Consider the following 18,947-nt stretch of genomic DNA (forward strand, 5'->3'; position numbering starts at 1 on the left):
AAGGCTGGAGAAATAGTAATGGGAACAAAGAAATGGCAGAGAACTAAATAGGTACTTTGCATCAGTCTTCACTGTGGAAGACAACAGTAGCATACCAGAACTTCAAGCAAGTCGGGGGCAGAGGTGACTATCATGGCCTTCACTAAGTGGAAAGTGCTGGAGAAGCTGAAAAGGTCTGATGGTCAAAAGATGTATAAATTACCTTGACTGGATGGACTACACCTAGGGCTCTGAAGCAAACAGCTAAGGAAATTGTGGAGGCATTGTATGAGATCTTTCAGGAATCACTGGAGTCAAGGATAGCCTGGAAGATACCTAATGGAACATTCTATTGAAGGGAGGGAGGTAGAAGACGGGAAATGATAGGCTGGTTAGCCTGAACCTTAGTCATTGGTAAAATTTGCAAGTCCATTAAGGATGAGATTGTGAAGTATTTGGAAGTGAATCGTAAAATACGGCTGAGTCAGCACAGCTTCATTGGCTTGGGGGGGGGGGGGGTCGCCACGACTGACAAATCTGTTAAGAGTTCTTCGGTGCAGCAACAAGCAAGTGAGACAAAAGGAGTGGACATTATCTATTTGGATTTCACACCGCAGACTTCTAAGAGCCCATGGCATTCAGGGCATTATACTGACATGGATAGACGGACAACAGCCGCTAACTATTAGAGTTCTGCTGGAGTCAGTGTTGTGACCACAATGGTTCACATTATGCAATCATTTAACAATGGTCGCCACTCCTTTGTCGCTAAGTTTACAGATATAAAGATAGGTAGCGAGGAGGTGGGGAGGTTGCAGAAGACTTGGACAGGTTAGGACTGTGGGCAAAGAAGTGGCAGATAAATTGGACACAGTGGACAGCGAAGGAGGTTACCTCAGATTACAACAGGATCTTGATCAGACAGGCCAATGGGCTGAGAAGTGGCAGATGGAGTTTAATTTAGATAAATGCGAGGTGCTGCATTTTGGGAAAGCAAATCTTAGCAGGATTTATACCTTTAATGGTAAGGTCCTAGGGAGTGTTGCTGAACAACAAGAGACCTTGGAGCTGCAGGTAGGTAGGATAGTGAAGGCGGCGTTTGGTATGCTTTCCTTTATTGGTCAGAGTATTGACTATAGGAGTTGGGAGGTCATGTTACGGCTGTACAGGACATTGGTTAGGCCACTTTTGAAATACTGCGTGCAATTCCGGTTTCCTTCCTTTCAGAAGGATGTTTTGAAATTTGAAAGGGTGCAGAAAAGATTTACAAGGATATTGCCAGGGTTGGAGGATAAGAGCTATATGGAGTGGTTGAATAGGCTAGGGCTGTTTGCCCTGGAGCTTCATAGGCTAAGGGGTCACCTTGTAGAGGTTTATAAAATCATGAGAAGCATGGATAAGGTCAGTCTTTTTCCCTGGGATGAGGGAGTCCAGAACTAGAGGGCATAGGTTTAGGATGAGAGGGGAAAGATATAAAAGAGACCCATGGGGCAATTATTTTATGCAGACAGTGGTAGGTGTATGGAATGAGCTGCCACAGGAAGTGGTGGAGGCTAGTACAATTGCAACATTTAGAAGGATGGGTATATGAATAGGAAGGGTTTAGAGGGATAGGGGCCAGGAGCTGGCAGGTGGGACTAGACTGGGTTGGGATATCTGGTCGACATGGATGAGTTGAATTGAAGGGTCTGTTTCCATGCTTTACATTTCTATGACTCTTTAAGTATGTTGTATTCCAAGTGTGAAGTTATGCACTTTGATTCAAAGAACAGAGGCATAGACTAATTTCTAAAATGGGAAAAGGCAGTGAAATCTGAAGCACAAAGGACTTAGGAATCTTACTTCATTATTCTCTTTAGGTTAATAAGGAGGTTCAGTTGACAGAAAGGCAAATGCAATGTTCATTTTGAAAGGGCTAGAATACAAGAGATGTACTGCCAAGGCTTTATAAAGCTCTGGTCAGACCACATTTGGACTGCTGCGAGCAGTTCTGGGCCCCATATCGAAGGGATGAAGGAGTTGGTATACAAGGAGCAGTTAGGACTATGGGCCTGTACTCAATGAAGCTTTGAAGGGCAAGTGGGGGTTTCATTGAAACTTGCAGAATATTGAGAGGCTTAGATACAAATGTATGTGAAGATGATGTTTCAACCAGCAGGAGAGACTACAACCCAATGGATCTTTTAGAGAAATTTCTTCAACCAGAGTGATGAATTTCACAATGGTGGAACGCATTGTCACAGAAGGCTGTGGAGGCCAAGTCACTGAGTGCATTGTAGACAGGGATGGATAGGTTCTTCATAAGGACAAACTCCATGAGTTCAATGGCCTAATTCTGCTCCTATTGGATTAGTAGTGCTGGAAGAGCACAGCAGTTCAGGCAGCATCCAACGAGCAGCAAAATCGACATTTTGGGCAAAAGCCCTTCATCAGGCTTTTGCCCGAAACTTCGATTTCGCTGCTCATTGGATGCTGCCTGAACTGCTGTGCTCTTCCAGCACTACTAATCCAGTATTTGGTTTTCAGCATCTGCAGTCATTGTTTTTACCTAATTCTGCTCCTATGTCTTACGGTCTAATAGTACAGAATTTTAAAACAAAAGTCTCAGACAGCAAGGTAAACCCTAAGTTACAAACATTATCACCATTATACTAGCTCATAAGTCTGGCTGTATGAATATCTCACTCACTCCAAAATTAGTATAAATCAGGTGTTCCAAGCCAAAACCAAAAAAAAGAGGAAAGAGTAATATAGCCAAAAGAAATAAATGTTGTTTACTCTCAAGTAGTATGTACACTTCATCTTTCAAAGCAAGCAGTTCTCATTTTGCTCTATTTTCATTGTGTATTTCTAGTACGAAGAATGCCTTTGAAATATGAGGTGTTAACTATAATGTGTTTTGAAGGGTCTACTTGTAGCAGTCTGCAGGCTGTAATGTGATGTCATATTATGCAGTGAAGGTTTATGCATGAAAAACAAGAATATTTAACAGAGTCTGCAATAAACAGCATTCATGAAGTATAGTGAGTTGCCCAGCAAAATGGAGTGAAGAATATTTATATGCTACGTAAAGAAAACTTTCTTCATTCATGATTGATGGTAGATTTACCCAATCATCTTTCTTCAGTCAGACTATAGGAGCACCACTATTTGCTGCCCGCTTCCATGCGAATAAAGTATAACTCCCCTGGCATTTTTGTACAATTAGTTTAGATGGGAACTGCTTCATATATACCAAAATATTTATAAATGCAAAAGCATCAAGTACAGCCATGGTCCTAAAGAAATAAAATGGTGGAAAAATTTAAGAAGTGTGACAACATGTGAGGAGAGAGAAACAATGGTTAAACATTTCAAGTCAAGCAGGTTTTTTTAATTTCAGATTTCTAGCACCTGTAGTATTTATATCAACCATGGCCTATCCAGCGGAATTCTGGTCATAATGACAATTTTTTTACTTTAAAAGGGTAATATCAATAAAGCCAGAATCATTTTGTGCTGTGCAAGCTTCTGCTGAGAAAACCCAAAGCTGTTATAATTGATGTAGCACTGAAATGTATAAACAGTTCCTGATGGCATAATTTTATCATTTGAAAATATGCCCAAGTAAAAATGTTAGAAGCCATGGCACCCATCTCTACTGCATCCTGACAGTATGCACAAAATGTGGTTCTCACTCCCAATTCATGCAGAGTAGCAAGCCACATGCAACGCAACTGAAATGAGCATATATAGAATGGGACTGAACCTGGTTCGTCCCTGGTCTGTGCAGCCTTCAGAGAATTCCAATAGTCAAAAACAGCTTGCCATTTGCATAAGAGAAAGACAGAAATGTCACATGAAAATTCCTCTGCAAACCTTTCAAAAGCACAACTTAATTTGAAGTGTGAGAAAGAGGAGGAATTCTGGATTGATGAAGGCATTAAGTTAGGTAGAAAATCCCATTCACGATTGCTACTGAATGACTAATGGCAAGAGTTTATATCTTATAAACATCAGGTTAAAAATAAGTGGAAACTTATTGGGTGATAACCCTATACTCTCTTTGCAAGTAATGAGAAACACTTCTGCAAAATATTTAATGGAAACCAGGAATAAAAGCAGTAAGATACTCCTTGCGATATAAACATACAAAATTATAAACGCAAGAAAATAAACTTTAATCCATTGAGCCTACACATAATCATAGTGTCATAACTGAGTACTGTGCCCATCAAACCCATCTCCCAAAACTACCTTAGGCCATTGTGGTATTGCAATCTCATCACAGAAGTTTTAAATAAGATCAAAACACACAGACTAAGCTAAGCATTCATATTACTGAATTGCCAGACAATGCCACTCATCTGTTTTCGTTCATTAAACATGCACTTCAACTTATCCAATACACAAATATGTTAGTTGTCTTGATGGAGAATAATTCTGCAAATGACAATAATTTCAAGTTACAACTAAACTATGTGATATAGAATACCTTTTAAAGAGCTAACTGAGCATAGAATGGCTCGGTTTTGAGATGTACAGCCATCTTTACATATTTGACCACCAATGCAACAGACGAATTAAGTATTCCTCTGAAGTGTTGTTGAACTCAGTTTCCGAATGATTTAAAAGATGCAGAGACACCAAAGCGTAAATGCAATGCTATCCATTACTGTGAGCAGTAGGATCCAGAACATCCAACAATCCTTGCCATGTACAAGCCAACAATTTAAAGCACAATTGGCAAGGGGCAGAGACGGGGGAGGAGAGAGAGAGAGAGAGAGAGAGAGAGAGAGAGAGAGAGGGGAGGGAGGCTGACAGAGTGAAGGAAGGCAGAGGAAGGAAAAAAGGAAAGAAAGTGAGTGCTGACCAGAGACGTTGGAGTGCAGGTTCATAGCTCCTTGAAAGTAGAGTTGCAGGTGGATAGGATAGTGAAGGTGGTGTTCGGGGATGAGCAGTGACCTTACAGAGGTTTATAAAATCATGAGGGAGCATGGATAGGATAAAAAGACAACTATTCCTCTAAAACAGTATCCAGGTAGTTCAACTAGAAGTAAATGCCAATGAGGTGAAGGTAAGATAGAGTTCAGTTACAATGTCCCCCTGATGGAACTGCCTGTCAACAAGTTATCCAAGCACAACATGTAGTATAAAATACAGTCTTTGTAAAATGAAGTTTAAAATAAAAACTGGTAGAGAATGTCCACAGATGGTCTTTTATTCTGTTTGATAATGCTCCTCTAAAGCACTTCAGGCCATGTAACCATGTTAGTTGATCTAAATATATGCAAGTTTCGCACTAACTTTTTCTCCAAACTCAGATTCTGAATTCAAGATTTGCATTCAAATCAAATACTCTCAAGCAATGACTTATAGTAGGCCACAGTATCTAAACCTTGTCAGCACTTTGGGATTAAAATAGGCTTCAAAACTTAATTTTCTTGCTAGATGTGCTGGTTTATCTGAAGTGAGTGCAGTCATTTGAAATGTGTTAACAATAACTTTTCCCAAATTATAAACAATATGAATTGTAACTGAACACTCATTTAACCATTGTATGGCAGACTTCCCCTCTACACCCAGCAGATGCTCAGTCCTATGCACATGCACAATTCACAAAAGGTGACTGTTCAGAGATGCCCAAGTTTATAAAGATAGTCATTGAAATATAAAACTAATTTTTGATGTTGCTGAATTATAATACAATGTGAGAATACAGTTCCTAAACAATACCTAGAGGTAAGGAATGAGATCATACCTGCCTCCACCATAGAGGTTTGAAGAATGTGCAGACTTCTCTTGGACCTTTTTTGAAAGGTATATAGACATCAAATACTTGAGAGCAGATATTCTTTTCTCTCAAAAAAAATGGTAAGCTCCCATTTGTTTGCGGAAGGTTTGCTGTGGCAGGCATATATGCAGTTAAAGTTGAGAAGTACAACTACCCTCTCGGCATTAACAGACTGCTGCTGCAGCTACTGGCTTCAGCTCTTACATTGGGAACTAGAACACAATGCAATACATTTATTCAGAAGGTTGAAGAGGCTTGTGTGTAGGAATTCATTGTAAGCTACAAAGAAAATGCAATGAGTCAAACTGGGATAACCCGAAACTGGTTGAGATGTTGTTGTCAGCCATTTGCTAGCAAAATAGACAGGCGCCTGTGATAAGCTGAAGTCGCTAAATTAGGTTAACTCATGCAAACTGGTCATGTGAGCACTCCAACCGAACAGCATGGAGTTAGGTCACAACGGAGTGCAAAATCACAGGAAAGACAGCATTCAACATGGAGATCTATTTGAAAAGACATTCAAACATTGCAAATATGGCTAAACCTGAGAAAGTTAAAAAAAAAAGCGTTTTCTATTGACAGCAAAGTGGTGGAAAAACTAAACAAGAGGTATTGTCACTGTTCTGGAATCCAAGTTGAATTCAGTAAGAATCTGTATTTAGAAGTCTAACAATGACCATGAACCAACTGTCATTAAAAACAATTTGTAGTAGAGAACAACGAAAAGCTTAGACCAAGGTTATACAAAGATTTTGAAGGGATGTTTTTCAAATGTGAACAACGAGCAGCAGGAATAGGAGACAGAACAAGGCAGACAGGCTAACAACCAGACCAACTTCTTCCTTTAAAAGGAAGAAAATTGCCAACCTTACCTGGTCTGGCTTACCATGACTCCAGATCCCACAGCAATAAAGTTGACTCAACAGCCCTCTGAAATGCCTGGCAAGTCACTAAGTTTACTCAACTGTTGAAAAAGGAATGAAACCACACAGTCCACCTAATGTTCAGAAAAGATTTACAAGGATATTGCCAGGGTTGGAGGATCTGAGCTACAGGGAGAGGCTGAACAGGCTGGGGCTGTTTTCCCTGCAGCAGAGGCTGAGGGGTGAACTTATAGAGGTTTACAAAATTATGAGGGGCATAGATAGGATAAATAGACAAAATCTTTTCCCTGGGGTCGGGGAGTCCAGAACTAGAGGGCATAGGTATTGGGTGAGGGGGGAAAAAGATATAAAAGAGTGCTAAGGGGCAACTTTTTCACGCAGAGGGTGGTACATGTATGGAATGAGCTGCCAGAGGATGTGGTGGAGGCTGGTACAATTGCAACATTTAAGAGGCATTTGGATGGGTATATGAATCGGAAGGGTTTGGAGGGATATGGGCTGGGTGCTGGCAGGTGGGACTAGATTGGGTTGGGATATCTGGTCGGCATGGACAGTTTGAACCAAAGGGTCTGTTTCCATGCTGTACATCTCTATGACTCTATGATTCTAAATGACAATAGCAAATCCTGTAATCTTAGAAATACCTCCTTACTAATGCTTTTAACTTATTCATTCCTGGGATGTGGATTTTGCTGGTTCGCCAGCATTTATTGCCCATCCTTAGTTGCCCTTGAGGAGGTGGTGGTGAGTTGCCTTCTCGAAATACTGTAACCCATATGCTGCAGGTAAACCCACAATGTCCTTGGAGGGAATTCCAGGATTTGAACCCAACGACAGTGAAGGAATTGTGGTATACTTCCAAGCCATGATACAGAGTGGTGCAGGTAGTGGTATTCCCATGTATTTGCTGCCTTTGTCCTTCTAGATGGAAGTGGTTGTGGGTTTGAAAGGTGCTGTTTACAAATGAGGGGTTGACCTGGTGAAACTAGAAAACAGGACTTGTGCGCCAAACAGTCTAAGCAGCCAGTGACAGCGCTAAGCAATTCACAAGCAACGGATCAGATCAAATAATGAATGGTGGTGGACAATTAAACAATTCACTGAAAACGATAGCTTATCAAACATCTCAATAATGGAGGAGCCCAGGAGCTCAGTGGTTAGCACTGCTGACTCATAACAATCCAGGTTCGATTCTAGCCTCAGGTGACTGTCTCTGCGGAGTTTGCGCATTCTCCCAATGTCTGCGTGGATTTCCTCCCACAATCCAAAAATGTGCAGGTTAGCTGAACTGGCAATGCTAAATTGCCCATAATGGTCAGGGATATGTAGGTTAGGTGCATTAGTCAAGGGGAATGGGTCAGGGTGGGATACTCTTTGGAGGGATGGTGTGGACTTGTTGGGCCAAATGGCCTGTTTCCACACTGTAGGGATTCTACGATTAGTATAAAATAGAAGGCTGAATCACTTGGGAAGCCTAGTGGTATTAGTCATTAGACTGTTAATGCAGGACCCAGGTAATGTTCTGGGGACCAGGGTTCGAATCCTGCCATGGCAGATAGTAGAATTTGAATTCAGTAAAATCTGGAAGAAAAAGAATCTAATGATGACCATGAATCCATTGTTAATTGTTGGAAAAACCCATCTGGTTCACTCATGCCCTTTAGGGAAGGAAACTGCCACTCTTACCTGATCTGGCCTAAATGTGGCTCCAGACCCAGAGCAATGTGGTTGACTCTGGGCAATTAGGGATGGGTAATAAATGCTGGCTTTGCCCTCATCCTGCGAACAAACATAAAAAAAACACTTCAGCCAGAAGTGTCGAATGCATGATCCATCCAGATGTCACCAGCATCACAAATATCACTTTTTATCCAATGGAGTGCTTCACATTGGCTATGAAGAAAAGGTGGAGGTCACTGGATACCACAAAAAGCTATAGGCCCTGACAACATTCCAGCAACATTACTGAAAACTAGGGTTTCATTACAACTATAACACTGGCATCTACATGACCCTACGGAAAATTGCCCTGGTATGCCCTGTACGCAAAAATCAACACAAATCCAACCCAGTCAATTAGTCCCCCATCAGTCTACTCCTGATCATCAGCAGAGTAAAGGACAGGGTCATCAACAGTGCTATCTAGTTTGTGTCCTGGTAGTGCCACTTGCTTCTGAAGTCATTAGTCTTGGTTGAGACACTGACAAAAATAAAGTAGCTATATTCTGGAGGGAGGTGAGTGTGACAACCCACATTTGACAGAATGTGGCATCAAGAAGCTCTAGCAAAACTCTTCACTTGCTGAAGCTATACCTGGTACAAAAGAAGATGGCTATGGTGATTTGCAGTCAGTCAGTCATGTTCACTTCAGACCGTCAATGTATTGTCCTTGGCCCAACCATCTTCAGCTGCTTCATCAATGACCTACCGCTCCTCAAAAGGTCAGAAGTGGGTACTTTAGTGATGATGCCACAATGTTTAGCACCATTTGCAACTGCCAGATACTAAAATAGTCCATGTCCAAATGCAATAACACCTGGACAATATCTGGGCATGAGCTAAAATGTGGCAAGTAACATTGCATCACAAAAGTGCAAAGCAATGACCATTAGCAACAAGAAAGAACCTATTTATCAACCCTTGACATTCAATGGCATGACCACGGAATCTCTCACTGTTAATATCCTGAGGGTTACAATTGACCAGGATTAAGCATATGGAGTACTAATGGCTATAAGAGGTCAGAGACTAAACATTTTGCAGCAAGTGACTGACCTTCTAACCCGCCAAAGATTAACCACCATCTACAAGCCATAAGTCAGGAATGTTATGGAATGCTCTCCACATGTTTGGATGAGTGCAGCTCCAACAATACAAAAAGCTTTACACCATCCAGGACAAAACATTTACAAACACATTCTCTCCACTGCTGACAAGCCACAAGGTGTACTACAGAAATTTCCAAGGCTCCTCAGACAACATCTTTCATCTAGAATAAGGGGATCATTTATATGGAAGATCACCACCTGCTAGTTCCCCTTGAAGCCAGTCTCAAACTTGGAAATGTATCACTGTTGTTTGGTCAAAATCCTGGAATTCCCTCCCTAAAGGCAGTGTGAATTTGGCTGCACCACATGGGCTGCAGCAGTTCCAGAAAGCAGGTCATCACTAGCAAAGTGAGCATCTTTCAACAATCAAAAACACTGCATTGATTAATTGACTGCAGCACCAGGAACAAAATCAACAATTACTATTTATTTTTCTTGAGGCTTAAGTATAATAAAGTCATCATAGTCTTACCAGATCACAGGGCTGCTCTCTCAGAGAGAAATGACTAGTAGTGATTTAACCAGGAGGTCACCACGCCTCAGGCAAGTAAAAGGCATTGAGGAGAGTCCTTCACGGTAACCTCAGCCAGTGTGGGAATTGAACCCATGCTGTTGGCATTAGCATGTATTGGAAACCAGCCATCCAGTCAACGTAGCTAACCGACCCCATGGCTTAAGTAAAGGATTGAAAACTTTTATCAAAAGTTTATTGTCAGAGAAGTTAAATTGATTGTAAAATCGATTTTAAGTCAGTGTAAATAACAGATTCTGTGGGGTGAGGGGATGACCTAAAATCATCATGTTTATGATTTTAGGTCATCCAAAATGTTTTTTAAGATTGCAAGTAATCTCTCAGGGAGAAAACAAAACTTTATACATTTATTAATGCAGTTCTTATTCTATTCTACCATTCATAATAAAAAATACACTCATTCTGCTTAAGGTTTAATTTAAGTTACAGATCCTTGTAATAAAATGTTGGGAAGAATGAAAAAACTGAGGTCATAATGCACAATCTACAAATGCAGCTGGAGTTTCCCCAGTGTTAAATACTGGTGAATTTTTTAAAAGTCACATCAGCATTCAAATATCTTTCTCTAACCACAAAAATAAAAAATACAATTAGGGATAATGTTTAAATTAGCCTGCAACATACTGTGCTGACATGTCTTTAATTATCCAGGGTACGATTTTATAGCAACTAAGCAGATGCCACTGATTTGATCGACAAGGTACTGGGCAAAATAAAACTGCTGCAATCAATATCTACCAAGTCATCATATTTGCACATCAATGAACTAATTATCCAACTTGCATAGAAAATCACTCATGCTATACAAATCAGAACACCACTTTCCTTCATAAAATTAAACAGCAAAAACCTCAAGGACTTTACAGTTACACTGATGACTTGCTCTGTCATTTGCACAATAGGAATGGCAAGTTGAATTCACCACAATTTACATCCTAAAGAAAATAATTCAATTAATAACTATTGAGAGAACAGATGGGAAGAAAACACCCAGCAACTTAGAAACTTGACAATTTTCACTCACAGTCATGCACGGTGTATAAATACAATGAAGTAACAAAAAATTCACATTGTTCATGATAGGAAAATAATATAATTAAACTGGATTTTTACTGCACAAGCCAACATCCCAAAAAGATTTGACATACAGGATGTCTGGGAAAACATTTGCATTCTCAACCTGTTGGCAAGTTTTTCCACTGGAAAAGCAAAGTGACAGCAGTCTCAAATCATCCCAAGAGACTTTGAACTATGTTAATATACTTCACCTAATGCAAGAAGAGCAACAATCATCTTTAAATAATAGTGATGAATGAGCAAAAGCAAAGTAACCAAGACTCAGCCAAGTAGTTAGTGAGCAATCTTAAGAAATGGAAGGGAATGTAATGAAACTGATAAAAATTTGTTTGCAACTTGGTCAGTCACGCAAGTTTTATTGTAGCTGCTGTAAAGTTCAAAAGCTCTATAAAAAAGTTTAGATCAATGAAAACTAAGAAACTGAAGCAGGCCTTCTTCTACTCGGAAGAGATCAAAGCATTTCTGTATAAATTAACTGCCTCAATATAGCAACCGCGCTCAACGCAAACTGACATTGTTCATGGATTTTACCATCTTTATTAAAGAAGCAGGAAATATTAATTGTTTACTTGGAAAGCCATCCCTTTCCTCAGAAGTTACAAACATCCTTCGCTGCACCTTGAAGAACTTTATTGTTTTACCTCTCCAAGGATGACATGGTGGCTCAGTGGTTAGCACTGATGCCTCACAGCACCTGGAACCAGAGTTTGATTCCTGGGTTCAACAATCTGTGTTGAGTTTGTACATTCTCTCTGCATCGGCTATTTGCTACACAGTCCAAAGATACGCAGGTTAGGTGGATTAGCCATGGGAAATGCAGGGTGTTAGGGATAGGTATGGGGATTGGGTCTAGATGGGATGTCTTTTGGAGGGTGTGTTGACTCAATGGGCCAAAATGGCCTGCTTCCACGCTGTATGATTCTATGATCCTGCCCAACAGATCGTATGAAATACTTGTTGTTATTTAACCCACTTCCAGGCACTAATTTTAAATTTACAGCACATTGATTTCCATTTACAGCTTAAGTCCTAATTTCCAGGGATGCTTTGAAGTCATCTCAAGTTATCTGAAAACAAAATACTTACCTTCTCCCTCTAATAAATATTTCCCCCATAAGGTCATGTGAAGCCTTGCTGAATATATAACAGGCACCAAATACTCTCCTGTTATTCAAGTAGGATTCTTTTGCATCCAAGAGCTTTATGGTAATGTTCACACTGCACTGGCTCATTAATGAAAAAAGTGATGACCTGGAGGAGGAATTCCTATCTTAAAACAGAGTTGCTTGATGATCTACAGATGCTATTTTATTCCAAGGCCTTTAATGGAACCTAGGACCTTACTACTCATTGGGTTCCTATTGAAATCACTGACATAATCACTGAATGGAATGGTCTTATCCTTAAAACATTTTCTCCCCTTTAACATTAAGGATAAACAAATGTTGTCTAGTGGCAGACCAACATTGCCAAATAGCAACTGCAATGTTAGAATAATCTGCTAGTATCCAGATATTAGACTAACAACATATAACTTGATATCAAATTCTTGACAAAGGCTCCAACATTTGTATGGTTGTTTTTAATACCTATGATGAATCTTCTCATTAGTCGAGTAATGGCCTGACAATAAGCTAGGGATGTTACAAATATGACATCACTAAGATATGTCCTGTTCCACCAAGATGACAGACCAGAGGTGGCAGCATCACTGTTTTTAATGAGGATCTCAGTTGGTGTTATTACTGGACAAGTCAGATCCCAGACTAAAATCATACTTAATAAATATATTTTGTGGTTTTAATGGAGGTGGGTCTTTCACTGAAACGCAAGCACATAATATTGCAAATTTAGGCTGAACAGTAAAGATGTATATTATGCAGAAAAACTCGAATAAACAATTTGATTATTAACAAAAGCGCAATTTTAAAAGATCTGAAACATTAAATTACAATCCCATTAATCCCAACAGCACCTCTTTGCAATACTCAAACACCAAAAAGAGAATTTCCTTCTCTATCACACACTGGGTTTGACTGAGCTATGGCTCAAGTTGTCCAACTTTGAGAATCTGATTGCCTCATCTAGAATTTTCATGCAACCAAGCTCAGACCTTCTCAGCTTCAAAAGAATTATTTCAGGATTTTAACTAAATATTTCTGATCTGTAGCTTTAAAACTAAACTCCTTACAGTGAGGTAATCTATTTATGAACAGCTCTAAACTAAACTATCTCCCTTCTTTTGGAATGTTTTGTACACTCAGCTTCAGCCAAAACTTCTGGAAACTTGAAAATAAAATAGCTTATTTTAAGCTATAGCTGTTTTCACTCAGCCAAAAAAAACAAACACACACAGGATCCTTCTGTCTGAAACCTAATGTACAACTGTGTACTCTGTTCACTCAAAAGTCACCAAATGAAAACAAAACCCCATTACTCTATAGGAAAAGACTCATTGTTTTAATAAAAATTGCCATGGTTACAGAAATATTTGAGTCAATCATTAACCCTCTTCATAAAATGCTGTTCAAATCTATATGCTATTGTCCAAACTCTAAGACAAATACTTTAACATGAATCACACTCTCTTACACAGTATACAGTTAAGAGGGAGTTGCCTTGAAAATCTGCAATATGGAATCTGAAGTCAATGAGGACTCACAGCATAAGTCATACAAGGATTAAGAAACCTCTTGCCCCATCTTAACTGAGGAATTTACACTATATTGAACATTCTTGGAAGAAGGTATTATGGAGGGTGGTAAGGACACAACATGAAGTCCCCTACCCAGAGTACAATGTCTATCACCAAGGGCAGCTCACTAATAGTACCAGGCTGGTTGAATCCCAAAGGGCATGGGTCCACAGTAGGTGGTAAGGAAGTCAAGAGGGGAAAAAAAAAAGTCATGCCCTCAATCTACCAGTTGCAGATGGCAGAATCAGTAGTAATCACCATGGAATCATTCTGAAGCCTAAGAACTGTCTTCACATTCAGAAAACCCTCCAATCACTCTCTGGTTCCATCACCATATTTAATAGAATCGACTTCAAACAGATCAAGCAACTCGCCCTGCTGTGCCCTCAGCGTGGACTTCCGGTCTTGAGGCGATTCCTCGAAATACAGACCCACCATGGCTAAGCACATAAGATAGACTGTAAGGTTTGAACTTTATTTCTTCATTCTCTACTTAAAAACTAAGAAGGTCCGCAATGTGTGGTTAACTTTATTCTCAAGATTCTGTACCAAGGTACTTATTCCTAAGATAGTGCCTTGTGTGGCGACTTTTGACTGCACTCCTGTAATTTTGTTCTTTACACATGACAATAAAATCAACCACTGCATCACAAGCATTATGATGTTACATGGTCATACTCTTTTCTTAACTACATAACAGTGCTGCATATGAATTAAATTCCAAAACAGCAAATAAATTCCCACCACAAAACACCAAAATGCTCATTTAAATTTTGCTGCAAACAATTCTTCATAAATTTCATGGCAAAGATCTTATTTGACAATGTTGTAAGGAAGGACCTCAAGAAGTTTAATAACCATCCAAAAGGAAACAGGACAAAGCTCTACAAGAAAATACCTCAAAATAGGAAATTAAAGAGTATTCCTATGTTTCAATGTGTGCATTAGTACCTTTAGGTGTCAGACTTGAGTCAACAACTAGTGATCTTGACAGTCTGAACGTCATGAGTTTAAACTCAATCCCAGGGATTTAAACAAAATCTAGGCTGACACGGAGTGTCAGTCAGCAGCACAATCTTTCAGATGCATTAAACCAAAGCCCTACGTGCCTCAAAGATCGCAGTACACCACTAATGGCAGTGGGGACGTTACCTATGCTCTTTATATCCTTCATTTAACAGCACCACGAACAGATTGTCTGACCGTTTATGGGACCTTGGCTAAATCACAAGGATTAGTCTTCAACAGTAGGCATTAAAAGGACTTTAGGACATCCCTAAATTGACTAAGACGTGATATCAATGCAAATTATTTGTGCAATAAAGGGTACACCAAGTAATTTGTATGTATTTGATACCTTTCACATGTTTATACTGGCCTGACAGACATAGCCAACTTATACAAATCAAGATAAATGACCAGTTAATCTTTTTGTTGGTACCGATTGAAACAAAAAAAAACTTGCATTTACATAGTGTCTTTCACAACCACAGGAACAAGCTCATGTGGTGCAATGGTAGTGCCCTACCTCTAGGCCCTGTTCAGAGATGTTATTACACAACTCTGGTACAAATAGCACCAGAGTTGCGTAATAACTTCTCAGAAGAAATTGATTAGAAAATATATCCCAAAGCATCAATGAATTACTTCCTATTTTGAAACATAGCCACCAGTTGCATTGCTGGAAGCACAGAAGTCAATTTGGGGACTGCATGTTCAACAAACAGCAATATGGTAAAGACAGTAATTTTTTTGTGACATTGATTGAGGGATAAATGTTGGTCTACATATCAGGGATAGCTCTGTTTCCTATTCTGAAATGATGCTGTGGTGTTCAGATAAATGCATCATTAAAAGATAGCAACTCTGAAGGAGAAGCACTTGAATGTTAGTTTTGATTTTCATCAAGTCCTGGACTGGGCACACTAATATGGAGTGAAATTCACATGGTCAGGAATGTTCTAACAACATCATCAAAAATCCAACAGCCGACAACTGCAGTCACAATGCCTTTTCAAAAATATGGAGCAGTTAAACTGAATTGGGAAGGGCATCTTTAAACCATAAAGGATCATGCCACTTTGGCACTGATCCTTAAGTAGAATGACAATTATTTTCAATATTAATGTTGAAACCGTGTGGACCTGTTACTTGAAGACTATAAAACTTAAAGGCTGATATCCTGCATGCAGCACAAAAAGCATTTCTCACCCAAACACTCACCAAAAATTTACAAATTTAAACTAATCGAGGCATTTCTCCTGTGTACAAAACAGTTTGAATGTGTAATTATTTCTTTTTGTTCTCCCTCCCTGATTCTTTTCACCCTAACCCTCCCCTCCAATTCTCATCCTAGTGTCTGCTCCAAGATTACTGCAGGTGGCAGTTTACTCCACACTAATTTGCACTAAGGATTTTCTCCAAACATGGCTTTCCTGCTTTTCTGCCTTTGTTATGGTTTTACTTAGCAGAGTTATTTCAGGATGTTCTGAACAGTGAGAACTGAACAGTGAGAACTGGACAGCTTCTTCAACACGAGACAACTGGTATACTGCTAATTCTGGCATCAAAATAGCCATTTGGATACAGAACTGGCTTAAAAGGTAGAAGGTGGTGGTGGGTTGCGTATCAAACTAGAGGCCTGTGACCAGCAGTGTGCCACAAGGATCAGTGCTGGGTCCACTATTTTTCACATTTTATATAAATAATATGTATGTGAACATAGGAGGTATGGCAAGTTTGCAGATGAAACCAAAATTGGAGGTGTAGTGGTCAGCCAAGATGGTTACCCCACAGTACAAAAGGATCTTGATCAAATGGACCAATGAGTAGCAGAAGGAGTTTAATTTAGATAAATGCTTGAGATGTGTTTGGTATGCTTTCCTTTATTGGTCAGTGCATTGAGATAGGAGTTGGCAGGTCATGTTGTGGCTATGGGATTTTGGTTAGTCGACTATTGGAGTACTGCATACAATTTTGGTCTCCCTGCTGTAGGAAAGAGGTTAATGAAACTTGAACGGGTTCTGAAAAGGTTTACAATGATGTTGCCAGGGTTGGAGGGTTTGACGGTTTGAGCTACAGGGAGAAGCTGAGTAGGCTTAGGCTGTTTTCCCCGGAGTGTTGAAGAATGAGGGGTGACCTTATAGAGGTTTATAAAATCATGAGGGGCATGGATAGGATGAATAGCCAATGTCTTTTCCCCCAAGATGGGAAATCAAAAACTAGAGAGCATGGGTAGATTTAAGAGGGATCTATGGGGCAACATCTTCATGCAAAGGATGATGCATGCATGGAATGAGCTGCCAGTGGAAGTGGTGGTGGCTGGTACAATTACAACGTTTAAAGGCAAGTGGGTGGATATATGAATAGGAAGGTTTTGGAGGGATATGGGCTAATTGCTGGGAAATGGGCCCAGATTAATTTATGACATGGTGGTGCTGGGTTGGACAAGGTCGAAAATCACATGACAGTAGGTTATAGTCCAACAGATTTATTTGAAATCTGTTGGACTATAACCTAGTGTCATGTGAATTTTGACAGAGATTAATTTGGGATATCTGGTCAGCATGGTCGAATTAGACCAAAGGGTCTGTCTTCATGCTGTATAGCTCTATGATTCGAAGAGCTGAGCTCCAATGTGGCAGAATGCACATTTATTTTGCAAAGCAAATTCCACAGCCATAAAAACTGAGCAAGGACATGTTCAATCGCGAATTGACGGATGGGCGGGGACAGGGTGGAAACCGCCTTGCCGGACTGTACAAGCAATCTCGCTGTGATCCACACACAAAAAACCTCTCTTGCTTCATTGCTTCCTGGTTTAATACTGTTATCATGACAGCAGTGCATTTTAGAAATTACTTTCTAACAGATTGGATCAACAACACTTATTTAAAATGCTGCTTCTAAACCTGAGCTTAGCACCAACAGTAAACCTTAAAAGCCAAAAAATAGTGTAGGACTGTGGAATATTCCTTGTTCCAATCCAAATCAAGTTCCTCCCCACAACTCTTTCTCTGTTACTTCAATGACATCATTGGTGCTGCTCCTCCCTCTCATCTGGAATTAGAAATATTTATCAATTTTGCTTTCAATTGACACCATGCTGTACCCTTCACTTGGTCCATCATAGACGCTTCTTTTCCCTTCTTTATAACATCTCTGTTGCCATCTCTGTGGATAGGTTGGCAGTGACAGGTTTTACACATTAGAATGGAGGCTTTACAGGACATATTTTCCAAGTTTTTCTATCTCATCTGTTCTGATGATGCCAACATTTGTGGGGGTGTCTCAAATGTCCAACATTTTCCTCAACTAAGGATTCCCTAACTGAGGTTGACAGGGCCCTCAGTCATGTCTGACCTATTTCTCACACTTCTGCTCTCACCCCTTCCCTCTCTTCCCACAATACTAAGACAGTCTCCATGGTCCTCACTTTCACTCCACCAGACCCCACATTCAAAAGGATCATAAGTTGCCAAATCTGGCAGCTCTAGTAGGATTCCATCACTAAACAAACATTCCCCTCCTTGTCAGCCTTTCACAGGGATGGTTCCTTCCAGGACACCCTGGTCCATTCTTCCCCACATCCCTTGCCCCATGCAACCGCAGGAGATGTAACACCTGTCCCTTTACTTCCTCCCTCCTTATTATCCAAGAACCTAAACATACCTTCCCAAGTGAAGCAGCAATATACCCGCACTTCACTCAAAGTAGTCTACTGTATTCACCTTCTGGATTAGTGGTGCTGGAAGAGCACAGCAGTTCAGGCAGCATCCAACGAGCAGCGAAATCGACGTTTCGGGCAAAAGCCCTTCATCAGGAAACTATTCACCTGTCATAACATGGCTTCCTCTGCACTGGGGAGATGAAATTCAGACTGGGTGATATTACTGTAGAACATCTGTCTGCAAAATCTCTCCTGAGCTTCCAGTTAGTTGCCTTCCACTTTAATAGGCCATCATGTTTCCATCTCAGGCCTACTTAAATGTTCAAGTGAAGCTCAGCGTAAGCAGGAAAACAGCATTTCATTTTCCACTTAGGCACCCTTCAATCATCAGGACTCAGTGTTGATTTCAATCATTTTAGGACCTGAGCACCTTTACCCACCCCTACACCCTTGGCTTTGTCAATGCATGGGATGCTTTCATCACAGCCATCCGATTTTCACTCCTGACTC

The 18,947-nt window shown here is 40.2% G+C and overlaps 1 protein-coding gene across 2 annotated transcripts in view; it reads right to left on the minus strand.

Annotated features, from left to right (window-relative positions):
- Window positions 1-18,947, minus strand: part of LOC140465027 (protein Jumonji-like) — a 449,631-nt gene that overhangs the window by 427,340 nt on the left and 3,344 nt on the right. The gene's annotated exons all lie outside the window — the stretch shown is intronic.

The sequence above is a fragment of the Chiloscyllium punctatum genome, chromosome 41 (genome assembly GCF_047496795.1).
Source record: "Chiloscyllium punctatum isolate Juve2018m chromosome 41, sChiPun1.3, whole genome shotgun sequence".
In the NCBI taxonomy this organism is placed as follows: domain Eukaryota; kingdom Metazoa; phylum Chordata; class Chondrichthyes; order Orectolobiformes; family Hemiscylliidae; genus Chiloscyllium; species Chiloscyllium punctatum.